This window comes from Styela clava, chromosome 8, assembly GCF_964204865.1.
Source record: "Styela clava chromosome 8, kaStyClav1.hap1.2, whole genome shotgun sequence".
In the NCBI taxonomy this organism is placed as follows: domain Eukaryota; kingdom Metazoa; phylum Chordata; class Ascidiacea; order Stolidobranchia; family Styelidae; genus Styela; species Styela clava.
Genome location: NC_135257.1, coordinates 6,154,495 through 6,165,006, shown reverse-complemented (window position 1 = coordinate 6,165,006; position 10,512 = coordinate 6,154,495). Strand labels below are relative to the sequence as shown.

Here is a 10,512-nt window from a genome sequence, read left to right as displayed (position 1 = left end):
ATGTTCGATCAAGATTCGTCTGAATATAGAGGTTTCATCTGCGTCCGAGGATATTTTACTGATGCAATAATGGCACAATCTGAACTAAAGCTGTGAACAACCAAATGCGCAATCTACCTTACGCAAAGCGTTACGCACGAAACGTCGCGTGAACATTATCACGACAATGTCGTCGTCGCCCTTTGCGTTGTTACGCAAACTTGGCGTCAAAATAGTTGATCAATTTTGTTCACAAACCATTGGAATCGATAGCACAAATTCTGCAACAAAATGAGTTATGCGTAATTTAAGAAAGTCATCCGTATATCTCCTGATAGGTAATTGAGTATACTTTTCAAAATTTTATATAAATTGATGACACATTTCTAAAAAAGTTGTCAAATCTTACCAAAATACAAAAAATTAGTAGATGGGGCTAAAAATAGGCTTACACATCTCATCAAAACATCTCGTAAGAAATGATGCCAGTTATAAATAAAAGACTAGATTAACTTTTATAAGACATATTACATACCATCTGATATCTATTGGTTTAGAAGTTACATTGATTTAAAATTAGGGATATTACAAATTTTTAACGCGTCGAATTGATGAGACGCCGTGGGATGTCAGGGTGAGAGAGTAGCGTCGTTCTGGGGATTCAGAGTTCAAGGAGTTAATATACCGCACCAATCTGCACCAGTCTCTCTCGAATTTGGCCAGTACAAGGTTAGAAAGAGACCATTTAGTAGCAAGAATACCGTTTATCAGACATACCAAAAAACGCCTAAAATCAAGATGATCGTACACAAAATCATCTTCATCCACAAATATTTTGCTATATGGCGCATATTCATCAAACTTCAAAGATATGTGTTTTTATGTTGTTTACAGTCGGTTCATGTTCAAGAAGTCGGCAATTGCTTGTTTTAACTTGTGGTTGTATCGCGCGAAATATTTGTAGTATTATCAAAAACTTAAAACTAAATCTCTCAACATGCGACTGCGACTAATGATTCAACGTGTTACTTCAATACAAACTCAAACTAGAATTTGAGCTAATATCTGTGTTTTTATCTATACTAAATTTATTACATTCAATTGGAAATACATAGCATACTAATATATACATATTTTGAGTTTTAAACTGCACCAGAGTATAAACGTTGTATTCATGATTTGAATATATTTTAACGCTCCAGATAATGAATATATTTAAGAGGGTAATATTAGCCATCAATTTAATTCTTTGGTATAATTGTCTAAGTTATCAACATAAACACATTTGGAAAAATGCAATTTCACAATTTCCCATCCATTCCCTATTTCAATCATTTTGTTGAAGACTCGCAACAAATCTTCTGCTGTCAGGTGCCGATTACGCATTTGTAACCAAACACTTCTCGAGCTTGCTTCGATATCATTGTTAATAAGATTTCCCGTGTATATTATATAATTTTCGTAATCATTATGCATAGAACACATCAGCGTCGGAAAATCCTCTGCGACTTTTTCATCAGTTGTTTGCTGTTCCGACGAAGATGCGTCGATGTCTTTTGTTAATTCACTTTCAAACCTGTTCCGATCACCATTCATAATTCGATATCTGTTGTCTCCTATATAATCAGAGATTGGGGGAATCTTTTTAAATCTTATCTTTTCGATATTGTAATCTAACTGATAAAAGAATCTACCACGTTCGGTTGATTTATATTCGTTCGCTGCAACACACCCTGAGATGCTGTCGATCCTTAGGTTAGCATTCAGAACATCGAACCATTTACCGTCCAATCTGCCCCAGTTTATCTGATACGCAGTATCATGTCCCTGAACACTTTCCTCAATGCCATACGTTGCTTTTCTTACAAAAAAAATACAAAGCCCTGTGTTACTTCAAGACTAACTCACCCCGAATTCGAGCAAATAGCTGTGATTTACTTATATCCGTTTCATTACATTCACATGGAATATATATAGAGTTACCATATTTTAATGACTTCAAAGCGGGACGCCTCCAAAGAGCAAAACCCGTTAGCTGGGATTTTTTTGACTTCACATTTTCCGATTTTACCACATAAGCCAACATTTGAAGCCATCCCGGCAGTCTTCATTGACCATATTGTAAACGAGAGTTCATGCGCATATTCTCTGTCTAAATATCGGGTTCAGTTCGAAAATAGCAAGGAATTGACTTTAACGATACAAAATAATTCGAATTTAGAATTTTTTATGTACGCTTTCAAGCAATGATAATTTACTTATTCGCCCAACCATATTGTTCTGTAGATAACACCTTCTTTAAAAAGACGTTGTTCGATGTTACATTCTTGCGTACGACTTTTACGTCCTGCTGACTAGCAACCTCTTGACGTACAGGGATTACACGTAACAAATTGTACCAATGAACCGCCAACAATGTTAGCGGAAAACAACGGAACAAACAAAACCGCCTTCAGTAAGTATAGGCTTCCGGCACGCTACACAGCAACAACAGTACCAAGAACATGCTAATTGGTAATGTTCGTGTATTATGCTGACTTAACGCCAAACCGGAACTTTTGGCTGAACGGTCGGGACGCCGGGACAAGACGTGAAAAAGTGGGAATGTCCCGCTTAAAACGGGACGTAAGCCTAAATATAAAGCATATAGATTCTTCCGAAACTATGCCAGCAAAAATTAATCAACTGAAAGTAGGCTACCGTACGATTTGGGCACAGATAGCAAACGTCAGCTTCAATAACAGATGCATCGTATGACATGGAAATTACAAGATTGCAAAAAATCTTAGCCCTCTGCTTCAGGCAAATACTTGCTTCACCTATGTTTGAATATTGTGACAAAAAACAAACATAGGGGGGGAAATGTTAGAAGTCTTTCACGTTCAATATTATTCTGGTAATTGTAAATAAAATTGCAAGCTGGTTCATATTTTACACAATGCCATAAGTTTATAAGTTATATATTTCCGTAGGTGACCGTACATTTGAACCCACGTACATTTGAACCCATGTCTATATCCGCGGGTTCAATCAATATGCGGGTGCTGAAACCCATGGGTTAGGGTTAGTATGGGTTCAACTATCCGTACAACAAAAAAATGTTCATTGGGTGCAATAGTATGCAGGTGCAATTGTCATGGGTTCAAATGTACGTGGGTTCAAATGTAATGGAACCATTTCCGTAGTATGTGAACTGGGTTAAGCCATACCTTCATTCAGATTTTCCTTATTTTAGTTATATTTTGAAATCGGGCTGCCTGTGTTGGCCAAGTAAAAATACTCCTTAACATAGGTTTTTGTCCTTGATGTAAAGTGGCCCAACAAAATTAGTTACCTCCATATTTGTACACACACTTCTGGAGCGCCGTTTATGAGGCTTGATCTGGCATTTTAAAACCTTGTGCAAGTTTGAATGCCTGACATTGCGTTAAATAACTATCTTAAGCAGAGACTAAAATTAATTGATTACCATCTCGACGTAGCATGTTACCAATGACATTAAACAACATGATAGGCAACTCTGACGTCACTCCATAAGACTACAGGCAAAACATTGTATTTCATGATACGCTCCAATGCACATATTTCTCGTCGCCTTTCGCGTCCGTTTTCCGCTCGCTTTTGCTACTCGGCGTCTTTTTTACGTGTAGTACCTGCCTTTTTGCGCCTGTAACGAAACAAAATAATCTCTATATCTAAGAAGTTTTGCTTACTTGGAAAGCTGGAATAACAGGCAAGCTGTAAAGAGCAATTCTGGACATCATAGACGTTTTTTTTTTTATCAGAAAAGATTACAAACGCGATAGCGGAAAGATTTGTGTGGAACATTTTGCAGATAATGACAAAGTTCAAAGTTAGTAATTTTAATGTTTGCGCTTAATCATTGAAATTTCATTTAAAGAGGGTGTCATACAAAACTGTGCTGCGATACAATTCCATAACACAAAGTTTGCACCTATCGAACTTGCTTTTGTAGGTGAATTTATTAGACATATTACATATTCAGTTAATAGTAGGTAACATTGCTGGTACATAATGCATCGTAGATAGGTTTGTTTAAATTTAGGAATTTAGCTCATAGCCCACTAATTAATATTATCTTCTACGCAGGAGGTTGCAGGGCTGAATTCAACTTGCAGCCTTACCGATCACCTGACGATGCTCATTTAGTTTGGCTCGAGCAAGTCTTCTTGAAATGCTTGTGTGAATGGAAACTACCTATATTTTTTGCCTTCCTCCGATTTTAGACAAATTTATTCTGAGGGATTTCGCATATAATTCTCACTGATTGTTGGCTGTTTATAATTCCTATTGATTGTGAATTCTGATTATAACAATGAGTTGAAAATTTTTTTACCTAATTTACTGGCACCTTTTTCTTGTCAATACTCCAAGCTGAGGTAATAAACATGACAATACATTTATGTCATCTGGAAGCAAAATATGCACACAAATTAATAGTTTGGCACATTAAGATATTACATCATGACAGAAAATTCAAGTTAAAGATATGTATGACCATCACATGGTAATTAAAATTAAAAAAAATTAATAGGGGCTGTGGAGTATGGAAAGTTCAAGACAAAGAAAAGAACAAATGTTCATAGCTCATGAACTCTCAATTTTGCCTCCATTGCTTTGTGAAGGCCAATATATTTCGAGTGGCTGAATTGGTTTACCTCTATGATAGCAACGATTTTGTATTTAATATAGCGAGATTATTTCAATTTAATTGAAGTGATATAATTTCCCAAAGCAATGCTTGAATCGTCTAGAATAGATCAGTGGTGTCAAACTCATGGGTTTTCAAGAGCCGCATTGCATTTTGAAAATTGTAAAAAGAGCCGCAAACAGTTTTTGATAATGTATACTTAAAAGATATTTTTAAGATAGTTTTAGTTTGTGACATATATTGTGATGCAACTAAACAGTTGGATTAAGTTTTATTATTTTCTTCAATTTCAAATGCAATTACATATTAATATTTGCATTCCACTATTATTGCAACATTTGCAAGTTACAGTATTTATTATAAAAAATCGTAAAATTCTATGTACAACCATCAAAATCATTTTTGAACAAGCTTTGAATAAGGAAAGAATAATACATACACTAAAAATAACTTAATCTAAATATATGAACCTAAAATTAACAAAAATACTACAGTATAAACTCAATGTTTTAATAATTACATTCGTCCTGGCGTTTGGCTTCTTTTTTGTGTCACCAGCATACTAAGGCCAGTCTGAAATGATTTTATAGTACCAACTCTAACTAACGAGGCCACATGATCATGGGTTTATCTGGATCTTTACGAATGTTTAATTAATTCCAGTAATGCAAAAAAGTTACTTTTATCATTTCATGTATAGATCAGTAAAAAAACAAATGACAGATTTTTTCGACAATACATTTCGCACTACATTGCGTGGCATAGGATTGCTTGAATTATTATTGATATTGATTTTTAGTAACTAAGTCGCTGTATAATTATACTAATATACAAACACATGGAAATTTTCTGTTCGAAGTTGGTCTTCGAATTTGTCATATTGACTGCTGAGCTTATTGTGTTTTTTGATTGTATTGATGGAAATATGACAAATTAAACAATGTGCTTCAGAATTTTGTGAAGAGCAGAAATGTTACAACTCCCATTTTCTTCGAAAATGCCACCTTCTTCGTGTACTTTGCGTTTAATTTTATTACATTTAGAAAAAAAAAAAACTTCCAAAATACTATTACAATTATTGTTAAGCGTTCGAGGGCCGCACTGGAAGTTCTCTGGGGCCGCGAGTTTGAGATCCCTGGTCTAGATTGAAGTTGTTCAAAAAATATATTATAGTATTTTATCATGAATGATGATTATACCCCTTTCGGAATTTCTTCTATAGTACTACCAAAAGTTGATGAACCAAATATAACACAGGTGCAGTGAGGTACCCGTAATCCTCATTTCCAAAGCTGTTTTAAGTATGTCTGGCGTGTTTTGTGCCTTTTTACAAATAAGACCGCTTATGCAATCTTACGCTTTGGAATTTTTAGTTATTTTCCTCAAGCCCTGCAGGATGTGGGGGCCATACACAACTCTACCGGAGGGTCAAATGTCTTTGCATGCCTCCATAGGTTGTTTTTCTATTGCAATTTTCTTGGATATATTTCTTGGAATCACACTGTCACTGATATGTCGCCAGACTTCTGATATCTCCACGTCTGCTATAGTTGTCCTGTGAATAAATAATAGGAAATTGAGATTAGACGAATAGTTGAAAGTTTTGCTTTATGTCGGCTTAATTTCTTGATTGATATACTTACTATTTCTGCTATTGCCTCTTGTGCTGCAAGAGTCTCACAATGCTTAGACAGGTTTGTCCACAACTTTCACATCTGAAGAAAGAGAGGAGATTTATTAATTTTCGTTAAGAATAAATAAAGCAGTCTATATGATTCAGAATGGAAAAGCTAATAAATCCAATATCTCATGTTTTATTTAAAGAATATTTTACTGAATTTTGGAAAATAAACCAAATAATAAAAGGGTTTAGTCAGAAAATTACAAGCATTCGTGGCTCCAAATACTTGAGAAATCAGACTATACAATATAGACCGGTATGAGTGAAATGTCAGGTGAACTTGTTAACACTTTGATTAAATACGCAAATAAAAGTGAATGCGTAATAGTATGTTACAATGAGCAGCAATCAACAATGAGTATATATCCTCACTGATTAAAAAAATCTAACTAGAGGTGCATGAACTATTTGAAACCATAAGAAGTAAGTAAATATGTAATTTCGGCAAATGGGCAACTACGTACCGTACTGAATTAATAACTTCGTAGTATTTGACAAAGGCTGGCTTTCCCACATGTACTTAACAGTGCGATGCCCGGGTGTGATATACAACAATATGATTCACCTTACATTTTACCGATTTCTTTTTACCCCAACTTTCAAAAATATCATTAAAATCGACAACAACTGTCAAAGCAGGCACGAACACCATTCGTGCTACGCCTTGAAAGCAGCACACATCCGCTCGTTTTCGTCTCGTCAAGTATGTGCATTGGAGCGTGCTATCGAATACGATCTTCGGACAAAAATGCCGGAGTTGCGCATCATGTTGTTTAATGTCATTGATGTTACAGACAAAGTTTCTTTGTTTTATTTTGTATATATTTGACAGGGTTTATTTCAAGATATCGGTCATGGAGCTTTGTTATTTGGTTGACCGCTCATAAATTACTCCCTTTTTTGAAACAATTTCACCATCTGTTTGTGGGCAGGAATAGGCCTGTCGGCGTAAACAAAACCCTTTATAGGTCTTTTCTTTTTCTCTCATTCTTGTTTATTTATTATTTTGAATCATTGCCAGTCGGCTGTTTACTATTTATTTAGTGTTAGGAGTTTGATTTATTTTGCATAATTTAATGTTGCTATTGTTTGCATATTTTAGAATAAAGTATGTTTTAACCTGCCTGCTGGGTTGGTCGTAAACTTTAGCAACCCTCAACATTACTATATCCATTTATTGGGCCCTCTACATTGCAAAAATTATTCACACGTCCATATCTACGATACTGGAATCATTCGTTTTTATCACCACACAATTTTGTTGTTTCATTCATCACATTTACTTGTCGGTATTTCATCGACTGCAATATATTTCAATCATATTCAAAGTGGTGGAGTTTTTAATTATCGAGAAATCTGGCAGGTTATACATCAAAGGAAGTTAATAGCGCAAAATATCACCGCCCAACACGTTATAGGCTTCTTGTAGAATGTAGATCCTCATCATAAGTACTAAGTCGCTTATACCCTACATATCATATTGACACACTCTGTTGTATTGCTCAACATATATGTACAAAACTGCACGTCGAAATTGGTTGGTATAAATTGTCACGTTTCTGGTTTAAACATGGAGATCGTCGCCAAAGTGACCCTAGAAAGAAAATTTTCTATAGAAATGATCACTTGCACAAGTGTACATGCAGAATGAGATATACTTATGGTGGTGTCTCTCTTTTGTCAAATATAAATTTTATTGGGTCTCCTCAAGCACGACTCTCTCGTCAAATATTTATTTTATCTGATTCTTCCCAAGCACGAAAAACGAATCCCCCCTTTATGGTTTTTAACTTGCTATACTCCGTCATGCTAGTCAGCAATTTCTTTGGTGTATCTACGTTCACCCATGCATGAAGTTACAAAGTAAAACTGACTACGCTCACTCATGCATGGCGTTACAAAGTAAAACTGACCATGCTCACTTATGCATGAGGTTACTAACTAAAACTGATTCGCTGACCCATGCATAAAGTTTCAAAGTAAAATGACTATATGCTCAATCATGCATGAAGTTAAAAAGCATGACGTTACAAAGTAAAACTGACTATGCTCACCCACGCATGAAGCTACAAAGTACGCTCACCCCATGCATGAAGTTACAAAGTACAACCCCATGTATGAAGTTCCAAAGTAAAACTGACTACTCTCACTCATGCATGAAGTTACAAAATGCGTGAAGTTACAAAGTAAAACTGACTATTCTCACTCATGCATGAAGTTACAAAGTAAAACTGACCACGCTCACCCATGCATGAAGTTACAAACTAAAACTGACTATGCTCACTCATGCATGAAGATACAAAGTAAAACTGAATATGCTCACTCATGCATGAAGTTCCAAAGTAAAACTGACTACGCTCTCCCATGCACGAAGTTACAAAGTAAAACTGACTACGCTCTCCCATGCATGAAGTTCCAAAGTAAAACTGACTACGCCCTCCCAAGCATGAAGTTACAAAGTAAAACTGACTATGCTCACTCATGCATGAAGTTACAAAGTGAAACTGACTATGCTCACTCATGCATGAAGTTACTAAGTAAAACTGATTTGCTGACCCATGCATGAAGTTACAAAGTAAAACTGACTATGCTCACTCATGCATGAAGTTACTAACTAAAACTGATTCGCTGACTCATGCATAAAGTTTCAAAGTAAAATGACTATATGCTCAATCATGCATGAAGTTAAAAAGTAAAAAAGGACTATGCTCACTCATGCATGAAGTTACAAAGTAAAACTGACTATGCTCACTCATGCATGAAGTTACAAAGTAAAACTGACTACGCTCGCCCATGCAAGAAGTTACAAAGTAAAACTGACTACGCTCACCCATGCATGAAGTTACAAAGTAAAAGTGCCTATGCTCACCCATGCATAAAGTTACAAAGTAAAACTGACTATGCTCACTCATGCATGAAGTTACAAAGTAAAACTGACTACGCTCGCCCATGCAAGAAGTTACAAAGTAAAACTGTCCACGCTCACTCATGCATGAAGTTACAAAGTAAAACTGACTTGCTCACTTATGCATGAAGTTACAAAGTAAAACTAATTGAACCTAATACGCTTACTTACTCATGCATGACGTTACAAAGTAAAACTGACTACGCTGACTCACGCATGACGCTATAAAGTAAAACTGACTATGCTCACTCATGCATGAAGTAACAAAGTAGAACCGACTACGCTCACCCATGCATGAAGTTCCAAAGTAAAACTAACTACGCCCTCCCATGCATGACGTTACAAAGTAAAACTGACTATGCTCACTCATGCATGAAGTTACAAAGTAAAACTGACTATGCTCACTCATGCATGAAGTTACTAAGTGAAACTGATTCGCTGACCCATGCATGAAGTTACAAAGTAAAACTGAAAATGCTCACTCATGCATGAAGTTGCTAAGTAAAACTGATTCGCTGACCCATGCATGAAGTTACTAAGTAAACCTGACTATGCTCACCCATGCATGAAGTTACAAAGTAAAACTGACTATGCTCACTCATGCATAAAGTTACAAATTAAACTGACTACGCTCACTCATGCATGAAGTTACAAAGTAAAACTGACTACGCTCGCCCATGCAAGAAGTTACAAAGTAAAACTCCATGCATGAAGTTACAAAGTAAAACTGACTTGCTCACTTATGCATGAAGTTACAAAGTAAAACTGATTGAACCTAATACGCTTACTTACTCATGCATGACGTTACAAAGTAAAACTGACTACGCTGACTCGCGCATGACGCTATAAAGCAAAACTGACTACGCTCACTCATGCATGAAGTTACAAAGAAGAACCGGCTACGCTCACCCATGAATGACATAACATTGTAAAACTGACTACGCTCAGCTATTCATGACGTTACAAAGTAAAAATGACTATGCTCACCCATGCACTCATGCATGACGTTACAAAGTAAAACTGACTACGCTCACTATATGCTACAAAGTAAAATTGACGGAATCTGACTACATTCATCTATGCATGAAGTGATGTCCACTCATGCATGAAGTTACATAGTAAAACTCTCACCCATTCATGAAGTTGCAAAACTGCTATGCATGAAGTTGCAAAGTAAAACTAACTATGCTCACCCACGTTTCAAAGTAACACTGACTATGCTCACCACCCATGCATGAAGTTGCAAAGTAAAATTCACCCATTTTCTTGGAGACC

The 10,512-nt window shown here is 35.9% G+C and overlaps 1 long non-coding RNA gene across 1 annotated transcript; it reads right to left on the bottom strand.

Annotated features, from left to right (window-relative positions):
• Nucleotides 1–6,150: 6,150 nt before the first annotated feature.
• On the bottom strand, nt 6,151–7,101 carry LOC144425619 (uncharacterized). The gene is made up of 3 exons (XR_013477552.1): nt 6,903–7,101; nt 6,295–6,366; nt 6,151–6,206 (listed from the first exon to the last, which is right to left on the bottom strand). It is a non-coding gene; the product is annotated as an uncharacterized LOC144425619 (long non-coding RNA).
• Between the last annotated feature and the right edge of the window lie 3,411 nt (nt 7,102–10,512).